The 22,008-nt window shown below is 41.2% G+C and overlaps 1 protein-coding gene and 1 long non-coding RNA gene across 2 annotated transcripts in view; one reads left to right on the top strand and one right to left on the bottom strand.

The window, feature by feature from the left end:
* The window catches only part of LOC135212071 (signal recognition particle 9 kDa protein-like), a 223,467-nt gene that overhangs the window by 119,613 nt on the left and 81,846 nt on the right, over window positions 1-22,008 (top strand). The gene's annotated exons all lie outside the window — the stretch shown is intronic.
* LOC135212070 (uncharacterized) overlaps window positions 4,635-22,008 on the bottom strand; it is a 37,019-nt gene continuing 19,645 nt past the window's right edge. Inside the window, exon 2 of the long non-coding RNA XR_010313814.1 lies at window positions 4,635-5,151. This is a non-coding gene — a long non-coding RNA (uncharacterized LOC135212070). The remainder of the gene's footprint in view (window positions 5,152-22,008) is intronic.

The following is a 22,008-nucleotide window of genomic DNA, read 5'->3' as shown; positions in this document are numbered from 1 at the left end:
TTTCATGTTTGTTCTTGTCCGCCACTGTTCTGAAAAATGCATGGTGTTATTTTATTAATTTGGGAGCTAATTATAACTAATTTTCTAATTGAAACTTCAGCTTTTTGTAGGATAAAGGTAAAATCAGCAGCTTTTTGTAGGATAAAGGTAATGAAACTGATTTTTTAATTAATGAGTTAATTTATACTGAGCCTACTGTAGTTGGTTCACTTAAGGTAGATTCTGGGGTGAGCCCTATGCCTATGAGACATTTGTTTGGCGGCCTCTGATTAGCTGGTATCATCGGGAGGTAAGCGTCTCGCTCAGTTTCCCATATTTTCATCCATAGCTTAGAAAACTAGCAATATGTTTATAGTTCATTTATTTCACGTTTGCAAAAGATAGGAAAGTTAGGTCGCACCATAGGATTTGGTATTAATTATACAATTTAAATCATCTTTTTCCTTATATCACTAAGATAAAACACAAGAATTACAAGTAAAAGTGAGAGAGAAGCCATTTAATTCTGTATACCTGTTTTTACTTTATCATTGGATTTTGCATCATTCATGTGATAAAGATAAAATAAAATTGTGTTTTTATACAATAAATTCACCCTAAATACACTGGTGCTCTCAGATTTTAGATGCATGTAATAATGTGAAGAGAAAATGAAGAATATGTCTTATTATGTTGCATCCGTACTTGACTCTGCCTGAAAGGAAACCAGTCTTACTTTTTTGTTTATTACCTCACTGAGATTATTATTTCATATCACTCAAATAAGTCTCTTGATATCTTTTGTTTGAAAATATACTCATTTAAGAAAATTAGAAACAATATGCTGAAACAACCTGATTATAAAAGCTTAGGCCGAGTTGAAGAATGCCATGTCTTTCCATAGAGTTCAACTTCTTCCCTTGACTGAATTTCCCCCTGCCCCGATCTAAGGCTCTTAAGATACCAGATGCATCCATCCGATTATTATTCTTATTTTTTTTATCAAATGTCTAGATGTACTCATATATATGATACTGGACTGAAAATGTTTGACAGACTTAATGGGAATTGTGTGTATTTATTTACAGAAAATGTACCGACATAACACAGTGAATATTGTCGATATCGTTAATTGGCAACTCAAAGCTCTAACTGAGACGACCAACGCAACAATGTCTTGCAGATCATGGTCTCTCAGCAATACTGTTAAACTTGTCATTTACGGATGCAACATAATAATACATATTCTTCATTTTCTCTTCAAATATCACATGCATCTAAAATCTGAAAGCACCATTGTATTCAGGGTGAATTTATTGTGTGAAAACACAAGTTTTACTTTATCTTCATCACATGAATGATGCAAAATCCAATGATAAGTAAAAGCATGTATAAAGAAGTAAATGCTTCTCTCTTCACTTTTACTCGTAATTCTTTGGGGTTTATCTTAATGATTTCAGAAAAAGATGATTTAGTTGTCCAATTAACAATGAATCCTATAGTATGACCAAAATTTTCCTATCTTGTGCAAAGCGTGAGATAATTGAAGAAATATAAACGTATTGCTAGTTTTCTAAGCTACAGATGAAAATATGAGACATGAGCGAGCTGCCTACCTCCTGGTACTAGCCATCAGAGGCTTCCAAAACAAACCGTCTCTTAGAGGCATAGAGCTCACCCAAGAATCTACCCTAAGTGAACCGACTACATGTAGCAAAAGAATTAGGTTAATAATTTTCTAGTTGCTAAAAGAAATATATGTACGCATTACTGGACTTATTATTTTAATTTTTTTGTACATAAATGTAAAACTACAAACTTTAAGCTGATTAGTTTGTAAACATCATAACCAATATTTGTCAGTTCTTTGGTAAGTGGTGGTTAAGTATAAGGGATGGTTATGAATTGTTACTTAGCCAGAAGTTTGGTAAATCAAAGTTGAAGGCCTAGCTTAGTACAGTCTACTAAAATGAAACCAACTACATTTGTGTCTTACATTACAATACCCTGTGTTTATATCTTTAGTACATATGGGATTTCTCTATGACAGCTGTTTCGAAGGAAATTTGTTTTAGGAACACCCTTAAAAAGTAGATAATTTTGTTTTATTGGAATTATGATAAGTTTCCATTACACCTCTTATAAGGGAAGCTTTAATTGTATGACTTTTACAGTCTCTTACATAGTATGAGTGTTATTGTTCACATTTGCTTTTTTTTTTTTGCTTGATTTACTGTATAGTATTTCATTACAAGTTTAGTTGACTAATTATGATTATCATACACACAACTGTACATGAGGATATTTTATTACTGTTGTTTCTCTCTCTCTACAATGATAAAGTACAGTAAAAATATAAATGAGAATAGTGTAAAATATAGTCATAAGCATACCAACAAGCTGTAGTAACTCAGATGTCTACCTAGCCCTCTTCACCTATCCAACACTGCATCCCCACTCTCCTCCCAGGCAAGAAAACTGCTCCCCAACTTCCAAAACAACCCCTTCTCTACACAGCCTTACTACCCCTTCTTTCCCATGACACCCAGCCATCTAACCATCCCCACACCCCTCCCATCTTGGGGCCCCCAAAAAAAAATGTCTGCTGAGTGGGCAGGTTTTTTCAAATTTTTACAAATTTATATACTATATCATGTATTTTTGGGAGCTTCATCTGGATTATTGAAGGATTCTTTGGTAAATTGTTCACTAAATAATAATAGGGCATAAGTTTGGCCCTGATTAGAGACAAAAGAAACCCAAATGAAGAAAAAGTAAAGGATTATGGTATTTTTGAAATTCAATTTCTATTGTATTTTTTCAGTATAGTACAAGGGTTAGCCTATATATTTGTGAAGACAAGTATTATTAAATCTTTAAAATTTTTCAGGTTGGGGGTATCAAAGAGAAACTTCTAGCTGCACATAGAGCAGGACTTACAACCGTAATAATTCCAGCAGCTAACAAGAAAGACTTGGGTGACATTCCCAATTCTGTGCTGGTAAGCATTGCTAAGTCAAGTAGCTGTTTCAGCAGAACTTGAATTATAGTATTTATGCCAATTGTTTGTTCCTTTGGGAATTTTAGAAGAATTTTTCCCCCCTAAAAGTCAGTAGACAAGTAATTTGATAAAGCTCCTCAGACAGGTAATTCATATATTTGATTATTTCACATAATCCATTAGAACAATTTCAAGTTGGTGAGTCAAAATTTGTTTATTAATTTGGTAAGAGCAAAGAAAATGAAGTATGTACTGTAATTTAAAATCTATTATTTAAAGTATCTAAGTTCTGAATTTTTGAAATATGACTGGGTAAGTTTAGGGTTCACAAACTGCTGTATTTATAGAAACTATAAAGTTTGTTGCTGACGTTTTGTTGAAGTAAGCACAACCTAAAGTATTATTGCTCACAATATTTTAACAGAGTTTTATGGATTTAAAAAATACAGTGCTATTATGGATGACACCAATGGACAAATTTTGAGTAATTTAATAAAAATAGTTATTGGCATTTTTAGACGGTTTAATTTCATGCACATTCGAAAGTACTATTGGTAAAAAAAATGAATGCAGGACACTTTTGTTCCTCTTGTTAAGACAACAAATTATCACGCAACTCAGCATGATCTCCCAGCCCCTATACCTTGACATTGGTAACTTTATGGTCACCCTTAAAGGATTAATATTAAATTCACATTACCATGGAACTAACTTAGGCCGTGGGGAGTTACACACTAGGGTATATTTATTATATAAAGTATTTTCTGAGAAAACCAGTACTTTAGGGTATGTTTATACAAGTTTCTACACAATAAGCAGTGCTTTATAATTTGTAATCTACAGACAAAAAAATTCCTACTTCAAAGATGATCTCACTAAATTCAGTGAAACTTGAGCAATTGTAGAATCAATCTGCTGAAGTTGAATTTGTCATTAGGAAAAATATTTTGGGACATTTGTTACATAAATTTGGAAAAATTATTTTTTTTAACAAGGATTACGTAAATTTAAAAGTTAAAAGTTTTTGGTGTCCTAACAAGAGAAATATTAAACATTGGTTAAATGACATTACATTGAAGCAGATGCCTTTAACCCTAGGGTCTGAGCTAATATAATTGAGGCCTTATGGTATCAGCATGCCTCTATTTACAGTACATACTGTAAATTAAGGAGAAATGTATGCCATACAACCAAGTACATTTGGTACTCTTTTTATGCTATATTCCCTTCAAGACAAGAATTGAAGCAATCAATTTTCATAGTTGACCAGTTTTTTCCTATACAGAGCAAATTTTTTCTTGTAAATAGCTTAGATTGTTTAAAATTAACATTACTTAATTCCCAACAGAATGATGTAGAAGTCGGGTCCTTGTAAAACACAGTGGGAGGAAGTAACTCAAGCAGGCATTTGATGATGGGTTTGGAGAAATGTTTTGAAACTGATAACAGAAAATCAATTTTTCCCCTTCAAGCAAACTATAGAAGACTATTTTAAAAAAAGAAAATTATGCCTTTGTTCTTATGGAAAACACGTTCTTTCATACTGCATTTTAAGACTACCTTCAGGAACTGTAGGTTTCTAAAGCTTTCAAAAGTGGATAATAGTTTGTTTGGTTGGGAAAAACTACTTTAAATAACAACTTGAACTGTAACTTATGGTTGGGAAAGGGTAATTTTAGAAGGACTTGCAGCCAACTATTACTGTTAATCTTTTGTATGTACATATAGGTATGTATATATTGTCATATATAGGTTAAGTACATGTACAATATTATAGTTAAGACAGTATTATTTAATGATGCATGCTGAAACTAGAATGATTTTGTGTTAGACCTGGGTTATACCAAGTTCAGTAATAAAAAGCATTCCATGTTTCAAGTAAAAGTGAGTCTGTCATGGTTACGTGTTTGGATGGTGCTACTTATATTTTATCTGGTTATATGTTATTAATGGATGGTGCTACTTACATCTTTATATCTAAACAAAAAGACAAAATAATTTAAATATTTTAGAGCATTTTATTTTCAGTATCATACAAAAAATGTAGCCTAAGATTCTGGGTACAAATCCTTCGGTTATCTTTCTCCTGATGCCATGTGCTTCATCATGTTGCTTATGAGTTTCTCAAGTTTCCGCAGTTCTTGTTGACTGTCGGTTTTGTACTGGACACACTAGTGAAAGAAAAAAAAACTATGGAGACCTTGACAGTTTTGAATTCAATATACATTTATATGAAAATACAAGCAATTATAGCACAGAATGCATTTATTTAAAGATGCAAACCATTATAGTTTCACTAGATATTATCTCAGATTGCAAAGATTTAGTGCAGCTAATGCATTGATTCCTTAAAAATAGGGCCTGCTGTTATGTAAAGATTGACTTTATTTCTTTGACACCTCCCTTCAGATACGTATGTATCTCCTTTTGTCACAAATGTCCTTCACTCCTTTTCTGAGTATTTAAGTGGTCTACTGTCATACTTCATACATTTTCTGATACTATGTTTAGGTAAACCCATTAAATATGTTGCAACCAAGTTTTCAGAAACCAGGGAGTTACTGGAAATAGTTACCACTAGGGTTTTCTTCTTGTCTCGTTTACCCTTGGACTGTGCCACCGTACCATGGGATATGATTAATTCCCCCCCTTTTCTTCCACTCATGGTTTTTGAAGTGTGTGAAAGACAGGCTGAAGAGAAAGCAAATGTTACTTGGTGGATTATCAGAAAAGTACCTTCCTTATTTAATCTTTCCTTTCTCCAATACCCATTCCCCAGTTAATGTGGCAAACCTGGCAGGATTCTTTATTGCATTGCAAGGTGTCCCGTCTCCACCTTGTTGACAAGTTGCATCCAGCAATTTTTAAAGATGTGGTCAACTTTTTGCTATTTATGAATCTATTAATTTGATTCAAGTTTTTACGTTGTTAATTTTCTTTCGGGAGAAATTAAACTTGAATTGTTCATGCAGGGGAAGAAACCCTCGGTCTTAACAATAGGATGATAATCTAGTGCCAGCTGGACACTGGTTAAAAACAATCAAAGATTGTAAAGCAAGGATTCTGTGGCATCTGGCAACTCATGCTTATACGAGGTAGATGTTGGTCACTGACCAGGCCTTCGAATTTGTCTTGGAATTCGCAGGTAAGACTCAAAATCCCTTGGTTCCTGATGCCAGATTTGTTACGTTTTCATTCTTCTCCTGAATGAATTGGTGGAGAGTGATCCGCAGAAAAGGATTCTAAACCTGAGGCCAAGGTGTTGTAGACTAATAGCACCAGCCAGTCCAGAATGGAAGTTCCAAGATCTCCTTTTCATTCTGGCCGCATGAGATGATTAAGCAGGCATACTCGTCACCACCGGATAGTTCTGTTACAGTCTGTGCAGGCTACATAGGACATCAGAGGAATGAGTTCCTGGCTTCAGCAGACTGACCATAAATGAAGTTAGGGCAATCAAAACCTGGGATTAAAAATTCAACCTTTGTCACATTACTACTTTTAAGTGTCTAAGTGTCGAAGATAAAAATACCACATCGTTCCAGATCAAGATAAAAACACCACATCGTTCCAGATTAAAATATCACATTGTAGTTTGGCCTTAAGCCTTAAATATTTAAATAAGTAGTCTGCAATATTTCTTGAAGTAGTGAGTAGCAGGCCCAAATTGACAAATATTTAAATCAATTTGTATTTTTCTTAGCTAACAAACCTTTGGTCTTAACAATAGGATAATCTTCTAGCGCGCCAGCTGGAAACCAGTTAAAACAATCGGAGATTGTAAAGCAAAGAATCTGTGGCATCTGGCAACTCATGCGTATACGAGGTGGATGTTGGTCACTGACCAGGCTTGGAACCTCATGACGGATGAGGGATGGATAGAACTTTAAGACCTCAGGTTTGTTAGCTATGAAAAATACAAATTGATTAAAAATTTGTCATTTGAATGGGGTTTCAGCCCATCTGACCAACCTTCCGAGAAGATCGAGGTCTAAAGAAGGGGTCTGAGCTTGTGAGAGAATAGATAAATGAGTATCTAAAAACTCAACCTTCTGGGATTAAACACAATGAGACATGTCCAGATTCATAGCATTTGTGAAAGGTGAAAGGAACTAACTGTTCAATTAACAAATGACAGACCACAGGGATTTATTACTAATACACACTCCCCTTGTTAGAGAGAGGAGGAAGTGCTACTGAGATGCAGATTTGTTCATTGTAGAGGAACAAATTAAATAACTGCAACCAGTATGGCTGCCACACACTTTTGTATGAGACCAGTTCCAGCTTATGACATGTCTTATCGTCAACCTACCTGTAGGAGGAAGAAAGGAGACCAGCCATCTCCCTAACACAATCATCTTGGGTAAGATACAAACTATCCTGCTGGGGGCACTGGACGAGCTACCTAACTTGATGGGCAGCCACCATTGGACCAAAGGAAAAAAGGGTCCAAGGACCAGTGGGCAATGTCCTTCAGGAAAAGGAAGTGAACATGGTGAAAAACTGTGTGGGGTTACCTCGAAATAATTTTTTTTTTTTTTAGCAATTCTACAATGGTTAAAAAAAAAGGCTTTTTTAACATAATCCATATTTGTTTGTATACAGAACAAACCTGGTCTTCATGTGTTGGGAAAACCTCTCTAGTGTAGCTGGATCTGGTTAAAAATAGAACAAGCTTAGGGCATCAGTGTATCAGCCAATAGGGGGGAAGAGAGTAGGTGGAGCCTGACCTTTTCTCCACTTCGCATATGCCATGAGTCGCCAGTTATCTTTTAACGGTCTTCAAACAAGACTTGCGTTGTTCTTTCTACACCTTGGTGTTCTGGTTTTCCATTCTGCTTCTTGTTTATGAATTTTGTGATGTATTATGATTATCTGCATGTATTTGCATTTGAGAAATGCAAAGCCATGAAACATCGAAGAAGGCTTTGCCTCAGAGGTGTCCTTGGGTAGGTAACAATCCCTGCTTTCATTATCTTGCCTCTTGAAACTGATCCTCAATTAACTTTTAGCAGATGCAGATCTAATGATTGCAATTTAAGTAACACCTGTTCAGAGTTAATTGATTGGTCTCTGGAGCAATGGAAGCATTTTGGTAAGAAGAAATTGGCTAATACATTATTGAAAAGCTTTGTGCTTCCAATGGCATTGAATGACTCCATTCCTTCTTGTTCTTTTTCTGGTCTCCTTCACCAGATTTGGTTCTTGTTGCATCATCACCACGGGAAGATTTTACTTTTACTCCTCATTCTTCTATTGCTTTGCCTCTAGATAGTTTTAGGAAGGGTCTGGGAAATCTAGTGACTGATTTAGCTGCCTCTTTCTTTTTGAGAAAAGAGAGAGAGAGAAAGAGACACTCTCCCCCCAAATTAGGAGGGAGGCAGCTTCCCCTTGTACTGTTGCTTCAGGGATGGGACTATGCCTTCCTGGGGAGCCCACCTTTGGGAACCTACTGTCCCACCTCTTGTCTTCCTGTCTCCCAGTGTCTGCCACCATGTCAGTCTCTACAGCATCAGTGTCTGTGACTTCTGCTTCATGTCTACGGCCAGGGTTGGAGATGGGCGTGCGCCTGTAAAGGCTCACAGCCATATGTCTTTTACCTTAACTTCTAAAGAGCATTGCCCAGTTCCTGATTATTGTGCGATAATGCGCTCTACAAGAGAAATCTCTAAGAGCCAGAGATCTATGCTGTCATTCTGTCATCTGCTCACCCTGCTGAAGACATGAGGGTTAAGACCATGACCATTAGGAAAGATGTCAATGCAGCTGTAAAGAAGTCAACTTCACACCTAAGGGAACATTCTCATAATCAGGATAGCCCCTCTCTTAGAACAAAAAGTCCATGGGATGGAGAGCATGGCTGTAACCATTCTCCGTGTAAAGAGAATGTTTCTCGGTTACGGAAAAAACTACAGCCATCCTCTTCTGTAACACACAGGCCATGCTCTCAGAGGTACTTCTTGTTCATTATAACAATACGTATACGTACCTAAAGTGTTAGGCCCTGACTGTTCTTATGCTCTAGTAGTAGTAAATAATTAAAAGTTCTTATGTTCCCGTAGTAAATAAAGATACATGGGATGCCACCGAGTTGGTGGACAGACCAGATTGAGGTTCTTGTAGCCTAGAAGCAGAAGGTCCTCTTCCTGTTGATGTAGACAACCTAGAACTTCTAACTACTTTTGCAGAAGTGGTGGAACTCATCTGTGGGTACGATTTAAAAGAAGAGGCTGTGGCTACGTACCAGTTCAGATTTTCCTTCTGGTCTCAAAGCCCTTGTTGTGCTCAAGAAAGAGAGGAAGGCATCGTTGGGGTTGTCATGTTCTAACTATACTGACTGTGTCCTTAACCAAGTGAATTCTCTCGTCTGTCGATGGGAAAACTTGGTGCGGTCTAGCAGGTCATATAAGTAGCAGCTCCCTCTTCCTCTTCCATGACTCAGGCGCTTCTACGTAACTTGTAACATTATGTTACAACTAGGCAAGTGGATCAAAGAGTCCACTACAGTCTGTAAAATTTCCTCAGTGGCCATGTCTAGTGACACAAGAGTGTGCCACGATTCTTGACTTGCAGTCCGGTGGCAAGACTATTTGTACCTGGCCCACCTAACAGCAATATGTAGGCTTATTGGCTGCTGAAGAGAAGATTCTGCCCTAAATTTTGTTGACCCTGGTTCCACCTAAGCACTTAGGAATGGAACAATTCTAGCATCTCCATCTCTCTTTCATAAGGAGAAAGTTGAGGCTGCAGTGGCCAGACGAATAAGGGACAATAATGACTGTCTGGTCCACCAGGCTGTTTAGTATTCTGGTCCTTCACTTGCCATTGTAACTCTACCTAGATCTCATGCTGTTGCTTACCCTTCCCTCAAGAGATCTGAAGCTATGACCGGTCCTCGTAGGGGCTGCCAGTCTTATCATGCTAAGAAGACTCGGCAATATTCCACTTTTCAGCTCCACCCTTATAGACCAGGCAGGGGCAGGGCTAGAGGAGGTGCCTCCACCCCCCTCTCTCTGAGAGAGAGTGCCATTAGCCAACGTGGCAGCTGCATGGAGCACAGACCTGGGTAGATGTTCTGTGGGTGGAATATCTACTCCCTACCAGTTTCTTTCTCCTCTCTCCAACTGTCCATTTCTTCTAAGAACATATGTTCAGGGTTTGCCGATGAATCGGTCCCCAGGTTTCTACAGCCAGATCTTAATGGTAGCAAAGGCATAGGGGACTTGGAGACACGTCTAGACCTATCTTCCCGAACCTTTTCATCAGGAAGACCTAGTTCAAGATGTGTCCTGCAGTTCTAGCAGCCATCAGGAAGTCCGACTTTATATTGATGACAGACGTGAAGGATGTGTACTTTTAGATTCCAATACATCAGTCATGTCTAAAGTTCCTTTGATTTGTTCTGGGAGTGAGCGAGTACCAGTTCAAGGTGCTTTGCTTTGGTCTCTTCAGCCCCACAGGTATTCACGAGAATGGTCATCTGGATTCTATCTGGGCCATATCATTCACACGGGATACTCATCTTATAAACTTAATATAAAATTAACATAACCTATTTTTAGCCTTTGTCTTCTCTACTATACTACTGTTCTCCAGTGTGGATGTCTGCCTCTACCAGATATTTTCTCTCTAGATTTAACTGGATCATAGTGGAGATTTCTGTTTCATAATATTAACATTTATATGATGTGGACCATCAAAGGATGATCTGCCAATTTTTCTTGAGTTTAATTTTAACAAAGACCTTTTACTTTCTTGATTGATACCTGATCCTCTTTCCTTCCAAGAGTGACCAGATTTGCTGAATAGCAGCATTAATATGTAAATGTGCCTTGCTGACAAATTTGTTCAAAATAGTAGGGTTTATCTTCTGAATAATAATGATGATGATGATAAAAGTGGTCTTTAAGAGAAAAGAAAAGATACTTACATAATTAAAATTCGTGTGGAAACAAAAAGAATGCATACTTAAAACTTAGACAAAATATATTTAAAATATATTTCTTCATAATAAAATTTCATGATAAGTCCCTCTTCGAAAGAAAATGAGTTCATAATGCGGAAAATGCATTACGTCTTGCAATCATGCATAAAGTTATTCATGCTGTCTAAACCCCTAAGCTTAGAGAAATGTTTGGGAGTAAGGTGGCAACTTAATGGAAGAAAAGTTTGTTTGAAAAATTGTCTACACAAAATTTTATCCATAGCAATATAGAATATAGGCTATAGGCCAAGCACTGTGACCTATGAAATTATTCAGCACTGAAACAAAAATTGACAGTAAAAGGATTGAAATGTGTAACAGGAGGAAAGCCTCACAGTTGCACTTAGCAAAAATTCTTAGAAGAGGGTGGAAAGTACTTTGGAAGAAAGAGACTATGAATAAAGTTAGAGTAAAAGGAATGAAAGGAGTTGCAGTTAGGGGCCAAAGGATTGCTGCAAAGATCCGTAAATAATACCGACAGTGCCCCACATATGGGTTTTTCCATAGCTCCTTACAATTAGCCCAAAAAGGCAATTACAGTATGCTGGGAAAGGTTAGGCCACTAAAAACCCAAGACTACCCAATTGAGACAGATCCTCCTAATTGAGAGAATAACCTGCAGTAAAAAAAGGATATTGTTATGATACAATAAAGTGTTATGCATACTTACCTGGCAGGTATATATATAGCCCTGAGATTTTTTCATCGGAGGATGAAGAAGCTATCTCTATAAAGAGGAAGAGGATTTCTCGTCCTTTAGGAGTAACTAGCGGTGCGGTGAGCGGTGTTTCTCCTATTAGAGGAACTCCGCTGCGTAGACCTCAGGATCGCTCTCCTCTCTGTTTTAGCCCAGTGCGTCCTCGATCTCCTCCGCATCAGGAGTCTCGTAAGGAAGCGGAGACGAAGGAAGTTCTGCGGGACATGCAGGAGAAGTTAGCAGTGATTGTCAAATCATGGGAAAAGCCCGAACAACCTTCGGTTAGACGTAAGGACTCATCTCTCCCGGTTAAGTCCTCCAAGAGGACGCAGGACGTGCAGCGTAAGCCAGGACGCAGTGCATCCCTTAAGAAGGACGAAGCTTCGGCAGTGCAGGACGCAGGACGCAAGAGGAAGAGTGATGGACACATGGTGGACGCATACGTTAAGGAGGACGCAGGACGCAGGCGGCAGCAGGTGGAAACTTTTTCTCGACAAGGAAGAGAGGAGCTTTACAAGGAGGCAGTTCCGCATTCGCTCTCTAAGCAGACTGTGCATAAGGATCCCGCTTTGGAGAGTCATCAGGATCTTGGTTTTCAAGATATTTCTTCGCAGGAGGAAGAATTTGTTGAGAGTGCGGAAGAGGACAAGAATGTGGAAGCTCCTTCCTCGGACTACAAGAGACTTACAGAGTGCCTCCTTTCTTTGTTTGAAGGAGATTTTCAACCTTCAGGCCCTCCATCTCCTTTGTCTCAATTTTCGAAGATGAAGACACCCAAGAAATCGTCCTTTTTGAAAATGACTTTGTCGATTTCAGCCAAGAAAGCCCTTCAACGTTTTTTTAATGAGTGGTTTGAAGGAGAAGAGAGAGTTGGGGAAGACTTCGTTTGCGTTTCCTCCGGCCAAGTTGGCTTCGAAGTCTGGTGTTTGGTACGCTATGGGGGAAAGTCTTGGCCTGGGAGTTCCTGACTTTCTCTGAATTTCTTCATTACCCTTCCTAAAATTTTGAACAGGGGGAAATGCGTACGCGTCTAGCCCCGTCCAATCTAGTAGGAAGGCATCTACTGCGAACTGCAAGAGGGTCCGGGACTGGAGAACAGTAGTTCGGTAACCTCTTCGTCGTTGCGGTAGCGAAAAGATCCACCACTGGCCTGCCCCAAAGGTTCCACAGCCTCTAGCCATACTTGATGATGCAATATCCACTCCGTGGAAAGCACTTGTCCCTCCCTGCTCAACAGGTTCGCTCTGACGTTCTTCTCCCCTTGAATGAACTGGTGAGCAGGGTGACGTTTTCTCTCTCCAACCACAGAAGAATCTCCATTCGCTAAGTTGCAAAGAGAAAACGAGTGGGTCCCTCCTTGTTTCCGTATGTATGCCAGAGCTGTGGTATTGTCCGAGTTGATCTGCACCACTTTGCCGCTGATCCACGGTCTGAACGCTTTCAGAGCCAAGAAGATCGCCATCAGTTCCTTCCTGTTTATGTGCCAAGCTTTCTCTTCTTCGTTCCAAAGGCCTGACTCTCTCGAGGGCCCAGCGTCGCTCCCCAGCCTGCGTCTGACGCGTCGGAAAATAAATAACAGGTCTGGGTCTCTGCTGGAGTGGCATACCCTCTGCTAACCTTCCTGGGCTAGCCAGCACTTTAGTTCCTCTTTTATCTTCAAAGGAATTGGAAAACAGGAAGGAAGGAATCTGGTTGCGATCTTCTTGGCCAGACTTTGTTCAGAAAGAACTGTAAGGGCTCATGTGAAGTCTCCCTAGGGAAATGAACCGCTCTAACGAAGAGAGTGTCCCCAGCAGGCTCATCCACTCTCTCGCCGAGCATTGGTCTTTCAATAGGAATTCTTGGCCACTTTCCCGGAAAAGGCAACAAAAAAACTGGTTCTGCCTTTCGGGTGACGGAAAAGCCCGAAAAGTCACTGAGGATATCAGAATCCCCAAATAAACTAGCTCCTGAGAGGGGATCAACCGTGACTTTTTCAGGTTTACCATCAGACCCAGCTGCTGAGTTAAATCCAATGTGATGTCCGTGTCCTCCAGACATTGCTGTTTTGATTGTGCTCTTATGAGCCAATCGTCGAGGTAGAGAGAGACTGACTCCTAACAAATGAAGCCACTTCGCCACGTTTGACATCATTCTTGTAAAGATTTGAGGGGCCGTGCAAAGACCAAAGCAAAGGGCTCTGAATTGATAAATCTTGTTCCTGGGATCACGAATCTCAAATATTTCCCTGGACCTTGGATGAATCGGAATATGGAAATACGCATCCCTGAAAGGTCCATTTTGCGGTACATCCAGTCCCCTGGTCGTACGCTGCCAGTACTGAATTGTTCGTCTCCATCGTAAACTTGGTCTTTTCTACGAACAAGTTTAGCTGACTTACGTCCAGTACTGGCCTCCAACCTCCTGATGACTTCGGTACTAGAAAAAGACGGTTGTAAAAACCTGGGGATTCGTGATCCAGAACCGGTTCTATGGCTCCCTTCTCTAACATGCTGACAACTTGATGCCAAAGAGCCTCTCTCTTCTCTAAATCGATGTAATGAGCCCCTAGGGCTCTCGGAGCTGTAGCGAGAGGTGGTTTCTTTAAGAAGGGGATCTTGTAGCCTTCCTTCGCTACACTTACAGACCAAGGATCCGCTCCTTTGCTTTGCCAGACTTCCCAGAAGTCTAAAAGTCTGGCCCCAACACACGTCTGGAGGACTTCTGAATCATTGCTTGGTTGAGGTTTTCGAACCTCTTTTGGCCGGAACTCTTTTCCCTCTAAAGGCTGGTCGGGAAAAAGTCCTACCCCGAAAGGGCTGTTGTGATGTTCTTGTTTCCTTCGGAGTCTTCTTCATTACGTTAGAGGGTAAATACTTCCTTACTGAAGACGTCAGTAGATCCTGTGTAGCCTTCTGAGTAAGGGAGAGCGAGATGTCCTTAATGATATCCTGTGGAAAGAGCTGTCCTGAAAGTGGGGAGAACATCAACTCCGACTTTTGCGCGTTCGAGACTCCTTTCGCAGCGAACGAGCACAAAAGATGTCTTTTCTTTAAAACGCCTGCTCTAAACAGTGAAGCCAGTTCATTAGCTCCATCCCTCAAGGCTTTATCCATACAGGACATGATACTTTTTCTAGGGTAACTCGGAGTCTGAGGAATCTCCCATCTCTGAAGTCCGAGCCAAAGCCCCAACGACCAGTCAAGAAAATTAAAAACTTAAAAAGTCCCGATAAATACCCTTGAGTAATGGTCGAACTCTGAGAAGTCCACCACACTTTGGCTGCGTGTAATGCATGCCTACGGGAGCTGTCCACTACATTGGAAAAGTCTCCCTGGGAGGAGGCAGGAACTCCCAGGCCAAGACTTTCCCCTGTAGCGTACCAAACACCAGACCTTCGAAGCCAACTTGGCCGGAGGAAACGCACAAAAGAAGTCTTCCCAGACTCTCTCTTCTCCTTCAACCACTCATTAAAACGTTGAAGGGCTTTCTTGGCTGAAATCGACAAAGTCATTTTCAAAAAGGACGATTTCTTGGGTGTCTTCATCTTCGAAAATTGAGACAAAGGAGATGGAGGGCCTGAAGGTTGAAAATCTCCTTCAAACAAAGAAAGGAGGCACTCTGTAAGTCTCTTGTAGTCCGAGGAAGGAGCTTCCACATTCTTGTCCTCTTCCGCACTCTAAACAAATTCTTCCTCCTGCGAAGAAATATCTTGAAAAACCAAGATCCTGATGACTCTCCAAAGCGGGATCCTTATGCACAGTCTGCTTAGAGAGCGAATGCGGAACTGCCTCCTTGTAAAGCTCCTCTCTTCCTTGTCGAGAAAAAGTTTCCACCTGCTGCCGCCTGCGTCCTGCGTCCTCCTTAACGTATGCGTCCACCATGTGTCCATCACTCTTCCTCTTGCGTCCTGCACTGCCGAAGCTTCGTCCTTCTTAAGGGATGCCCACGGCCGGTCCTGGGGCTTTACGCTGCACGTCCTGCGTCCTCTTGGAGGACTTAACCGGGAGAGACGAGTCCTTACGTCTAACCGAAGGTTGTTCGGGCTTTTCCCATGATTTGACAATCACTGCTAACTTCTCCTGCATGTCCCGCAGAACTTCCTTCGTCTCCGCTTCCTTACGAGACTCCTGATGCGGAGGAGATCGAGGACGCACTGGGCTAAAACAGAGAGGAGAGCGATCCTGAGGTCTACGCAGCGGAGTTCCTCTAATAGGAGAAACACGCTCACCGCACCGCTAGTTACTCCTAAAGGACGAGAAATCCTCTTCCTCTTTATAGGATAGCTTCTTCATCCTCCGATGAAAAAATCTCAGGGCTATATATATACCTGCCAGGTAAGTGTCATGCATAAAACCACATGGCTCTACTGCAGAATATGACGATATTGTATATATGTAATTTGTATTTTTCCCTGGTATACTACAAATCAACAAATCAGAGCCTTTTATTTATTAGTTTCCTATAGTGCAAGCTACAGATGTTTGTTGAACTTGCTAACAGGGATGTAAACTGATAGTTATGCAGGTTGAGAGGGAATTACGTGGTAGCTCATTTGTTTTACATTTCTTATGTCGAACATTCCGATTATCTCGTTTATCTTGCATTTGATGGCCTACTGTGTCCACATGAAAAACTGTATTAATATGCTTTTTCATTTACAATATATAGTTTGATTATAACCATACTCAACACAATAAATAAAAGAACAAAGCATTTCAATACAAAATCTTACATCACCACAGTGACGTTAGGTACAGCTGACTTGAGACTGAATGAGGGAGCGTTTTACCTGTCGAGGAGAGAAAAGGAGATTTAAAATATTACTGTTTTGTATGTAAAAGCAACAATAAAAATTCACATAAAAAATAGGGAACTTCACAATAAATTTAACAATGATAAAATATGAAAAATACAAAGTAGAAACAATAAAAAAAGTGTTAATTGAGCCAAGTGAAATGATATAGATTAACCATTGTCAGCAAAATAAACAATTAACAAAATCATTTGTCATGCAGTGACAGCAAACTTGAGATAGAGGGAGGGAGCGTTTATATTTTTGAAGATATTTGTTTCATATTTAAAACAAGTCTGAAGTACTACTGTACTATGCAGCCCTCTTTTACCTGCTAGCATTGAGCACGTTTTCCTTCAGCCTCAGGGATAAGGCTACAGTTTTTGATGAACTCCAAAAACAAAAAAAGGTTTTCTGGTTGGTAGACTTAGAAAAAGTAAAGATATTAAAAATTGTATTTGTTCCTATGGAAATACAAACACTATACCATCCATATTTGAGTATTCTACAGTGCAAGTGCTGGACCAACTGTGATCTGGATAAGTACCCTTTGTTCCTTTGTGGTGTGTTTATTTCTTTAAAGCTGAAAGCCTTTATAGACAAAGTCAACAGACTATAAACCCTAGAGGGCTCAAAGGGAAATCAGCCTACAAAGAAAGGCAAGTGATAAGAGGTGATAAATAACTGAGGAAGTAGAAAACAAAAACTGATACACCTTGAATGCAAATGTCAAGCAAAAAGCAGGAATGAATTTGACCTCAAACATTTGGATGTCAGAAGATTGCACATCAGCACTAGGTTAACTGTTTTGCATTTTAATTCTAGCCAAAATGAAACTTATAACATCAGTTGTTCATATGCGAACAAACCTTCGGTCTTAACGATAGGATCATTTCTAGCACCTAGCTGGATCTGGTTAAAAAGCAGAAGAAAGCAAGGAATCTTGTGATATCTGGCAACGCATGCGTATATTGGGTGAAGAGTGGTCAAGGACCACGCACCTACGCCACTGCATCAGTCTTGTTTTTCTTTAACCGCCTGGGCGAGAGTCGTGGTTGACCTCTCTCGGCCTTTTACCCGGTTCATTGCCCGTTCGTTTGTATTTAGTGTGTGTGTGTGACTGATATTATGGCTTCTTTCTGCTCCTTCTTGGCCTCATCAACGTGTGTGCCCCGGCATTCCAGGTTTTCTGTGTTCTATTTTTTGGCTTCGGCAGCAACGATCCCCACATCACGTTTAGCAGATGCCTTTCTAATTTTTTTATTATAAACAAATCCTTGCAAGGAATGCCGGGCAAGGCCTAAAGAGCAGTGAAAGTCGTTTTAATAGCAAGAGAGAGCATCGAAGGGTTTTCAACTCTTCCTACATGGGGAGGTTTTTTTTTGCCACTTCCCGATGCTTCGTCTCCTGCAGTATTCACCCCCCAATAGTAGTGTTGTGCCTGTGTCTCCTTCCTTTTCAATTGATTCGTTGCTGGAAGTATCGGGGGGACCCCAGGCTGATTTTTGTAATGTCGCCCCTTCTTCGGGAGTTAATTTGATTCCCGGGAAGGGGGAGGCTTTTTCATCTTTCTCATTTATTCCAGAGTTGGAAGCGTCCAAGATGGCAGCATTTCTGGTGATAGAAGTTCACTCTCGACATGGTTTGGAAGCCACGTAAAGCTGTTGATCCCGTTGCTGAATTATCTAGGCTAGGCTAAGGCCTTACCCACTTAGGCTAGGTCGTGTTAGCTACTTGCCAGGTAAGAATGCATTACTTAGGCTAGACTAAATAGAAAGGCTAGCATTTTCTTACATTCCTTCTCCCCGAAGTGTCTGACCTAGATCTCAAGTATCTAACCAAAAAGCAGGCCTGAATCCCAAAGAAGGCCAGATGACTTGATTGAATGAATCCATTGACTAGCATTGGCACAGACATTCTGAATGATCTTTTGGCAGGTCATCATCATTGTCAAAATAACCATGCTTCCAAGCACAATGTAACTTGAAGAGAAGAACTGGACGAGGCGTTTGATTGAAACACGTACGTGAACTTGGTACATGGAGTGGGCAATGGTACATGTATGTGGACACTTACACATGTGTACGCTGGGTATACGTTGATGGAAGTGGTGTACAGATGTAGGCATAGCACTACACATTCATGAAAAGACATATCGAGCAGCTGGAAATGTGCTGAATCATGTACATGTACAAACAATGGACAAATACGTGGACGAGCAATGAACCACATACACTGACCCAGTGATGACACCAGTACACATGTTTGTGTCGTGTGGAGCGATACAAGTTGGAACATCAGTGAGAACACTCAATCATGTACGTGGACAAGCGATGGTCAAGTACGTGGACGAGCAGTGAATGATGTACACAGACCAATGAAGAAGACTGCTCTGAGAATGCCTTCCTTCCATTAGTTCCACTGCCAAACTCACAAACACGAAAGTGTGGGGAAGAAACACGACCTTGTGGGGCAGATGGTGAAGCACTCCTCTCGTTTGCCGAACACGGATGTGCACAGGAAAGACATGGTTCTGTGTGGGTAGAAGGTGATGCACTTCTTCACTCACAGAAGACAAAACTCAAAAAGTCCTTGATCCTCCCACATCTGACACGATGGCGAGGTGGTAATGGAGGAGAAGTAGGAGAGAGAGTGAAACTCCTCTCTCTACGAGATTTCTTACTAGCAAGAGTCGGGGAAGAGACCCAAGAGACACTCCGTTTCTGACCTCTTCTTCTTTGTAGATACAGCAGAAATCCTCTCTCGCAAAACAGTCCAGCCTCTTGAAGACCGCTTGAACAAACGCCTCGGACGGCCTCAGCGAGAGAAGGATCATAACTGGAGGATTCACGCCCGCGCATCTGACGTCAGAGGCTGAGAGACGTATGAGAATGACATCACGACATTGGACTGTAGCTCAAGTCAAGGGTCTTGGTGACAGCGAAGATGGCTAAACAGAGCATCTACAGTAACAGATGGCCTCCCCAGGACATGTATACGTGATGAATAGCAACTAATTTCAAAGAAAAAATTATCATCGAAGAAATAGACCCTCAGAGCAGCGACAACTATGCAGTTGGCAGAACCCATGACGTTACATACCCCTTCACAACATCACAACCCATTCACGATGTCACACAGCAAGATTACTGTCACAAAGAACAAGAGAAAATTTGAGTAGTGCAGAATACATAAAACAAAATAGTATTACATATCATTACCAGTTGAAACATCATAGAAAAATGACAATTTGTCCAAAATTGCATTTTCCTAACTATACAAACCTGAGGTCCTTTTACAATAGGAAGGTACTAGCGGCAGCTGGATAGGTCGTAAGCTTTCGAACAAGGGGTTTCGGTAGTTAACTGCTTGTCGACAGGCGCGCGCAGCGCGACTGGGTAGGTAAACAAATCACTTTTGCTTTGGCCCAAGCAAAAAACTGCAGAGTGAGGGGTGGCATGAGGTGGGGCTATGTGTAAAAGGCCCTCAGGTTTGTATAGTTAGGAAAAATGCAATTTTGGACAAATTGTCATTTGTTCCGACACGGCATACAAACCTTCGGTCCTTTTACAATAGGAAGACTCACTTCTTGGTGGGTGGAATCTGAGTCTTTTGTGAACAGACTGGTGTTCGCCCAACCTTGGAAGCCTCCCTGGTCGTAAGAGCGAGGGAGGGTCCAAGCTCTCTCCGATTGATCGGGGTGTGCACCGCAGGATCAATGGTCAGACCTCTGGACCAAGTACTAAGAGAGAGGCAAGCGTATCTCTTCGTACAGCAAACAAGAACAAGTCCTATTTGCAAGAGGCAACAACGTTTATGGTTTGTCTCTTGTTGGCATCCACTTCCCCCCCTTGTAGGAGGAAGTGGTGGATATTCGCTCCCATCCCTAGTGAAAGGGATAGGATGGGGCTCTGTCGAGTAGCTCACCGGCATCTCGTCCTTATCCAGCAAGGTGATGACCGTATCCCTCTACCCACAGGTAGAGGGGTAGAAAAAGATAGGAAGAGAAGCCAGTCACTCTCTCATTCACTTATCTATTCTTACAGTCACACAGGACTCGATGCTGTTCAGCCTGCTATGGGTCTGGGTTAGCTAGACAACGTGTTGAGCAGCCACCACGGGTCCTAAGGAAAACGATCCAAGGACCTGGTGGGGCAATATCCAAAAGGTAGAAGGAGGTGCCAGTGGTCTGGTTGTACCAGACCCCTGCCTTCAGCCTGCGCCACGGAGAAGTTCTGGTGTAACTCGAAGGGATTGTTACTTCTAGGTCATCTTGGTGCTGACGAAGAGTCTTCAACACTCCGCCTGGGATGTCGAGTTTCTTCAGAAAGCGCGGTCGCGCTTTCACAGGACAAAGCAGCATCTCCTTCGCATCGAAGGCGTTGAAGCCCATTAGGGAGGGGATTGTGAAGGACTCTAACCGATCGTCAGGAACCGAAGGGTTCAGAGTCTTCGCTACGAATTCGGTACGAAATCGAGCGTCACGAATCCCCATCCCCTGGATGCTTGACTTCGCAGGCAAAGTCATGCAATTACCTCAGAGGAAAAGAAGGGAATTGTCGTATGACCTATCCCTCTTCTCGACTTCGGTGATGTCCTGTACCCATAACTGGTCTATCCGTCTGCAGCGAAGTTGTTGTTCTCGGTAGTGGATAGGACACCGACACTCAATGGTGGGTGTCGATGGTATGGGTACTGTGACAAGCCGTTAGGACGAAGAAAAGATTGTTATGGAACAAACCGAACTAAGTCCACAGCGAAGTTCGTAACAGACTTGGGCGCTCTGACAGCTGCCTACTGACTGCGTTCGGTAGGAGGCAAGTTGTCCAAGCACCCGAGCAAGTCACGTGACCTTCGCCTTAACAGGGTTTTATGCCAAGAGACTAAACAAATAATTTGTTCGTCACCGATGCCAGAAGGCAAGGTGATGACTCTCTTAAGGCATGTGCCCAACAGGCGAAAGTCAATTGCCTTCTAGAGACGAGGTCCTTGATGGCAAGATATCTCATAGTATAGTTGATTCTCGGGTAAGGAGAAACAACACTATGTGACGTTGAAGACGAAGGTGTACAGAAAATGCAACCTACGTCTTCACAGCTGAACCGAGAGAAGGATTCTCAAGATTCTGAACCTGTGCTACAAAGACTGAGAACGCTAAACCGCTATTGATTGCTGTCCGGGTGAGGTGGAGGATCGTAGTTGCAATAAAAGCGGAGCGCTTCCAGTAATGAAGACAGGGAACTACTGCCTGAAGAAACTGCTTCTCATGGGCTGAACATTGGAAGTAGAGCTGTCAGGTCGGAGAGTAGGCGATGTCTTCTGACAATATCTGTAATTCGGGGCGAGCGAATGAAATTGCACACCTACGAATACGAGATATTTTGAAGACAAACTCAGATGTCTGCAAAAATCATTCGCATTATCGCAGTGCGATGCAGCGGTTGACTAGTACAGACTTCTGTTACCGTGCGGTAAACAGAAAGATGACAGAGTCCAAGAGATATCTCTGTTGAAAATTCTCGCAATGTCGAAGGCGATGAAATCGAGCGTCACAGACAGTAGATTGGTCC

The sequence above is a fragment of the Macrobrachium nipponense genome, chromosome 40 (genome assembly GCF_015104395.2).
Source record: "Macrobrachium nipponense isolate FS-2020 chromosome 40, ASM1510439v2, whole genome shotgun sequence".
Taxonomy (NCBI): Eukaryota; Metazoa; Arthropoda; class Malacostraca; order Decapoda; family Palaemonidae; genus Macrobrachium; species Macrobrachium nipponense.
Note: the sequence above shows the minus strand (reverse complement) of the source record. Positions and strands in the feature narration are given on the sequence as shown.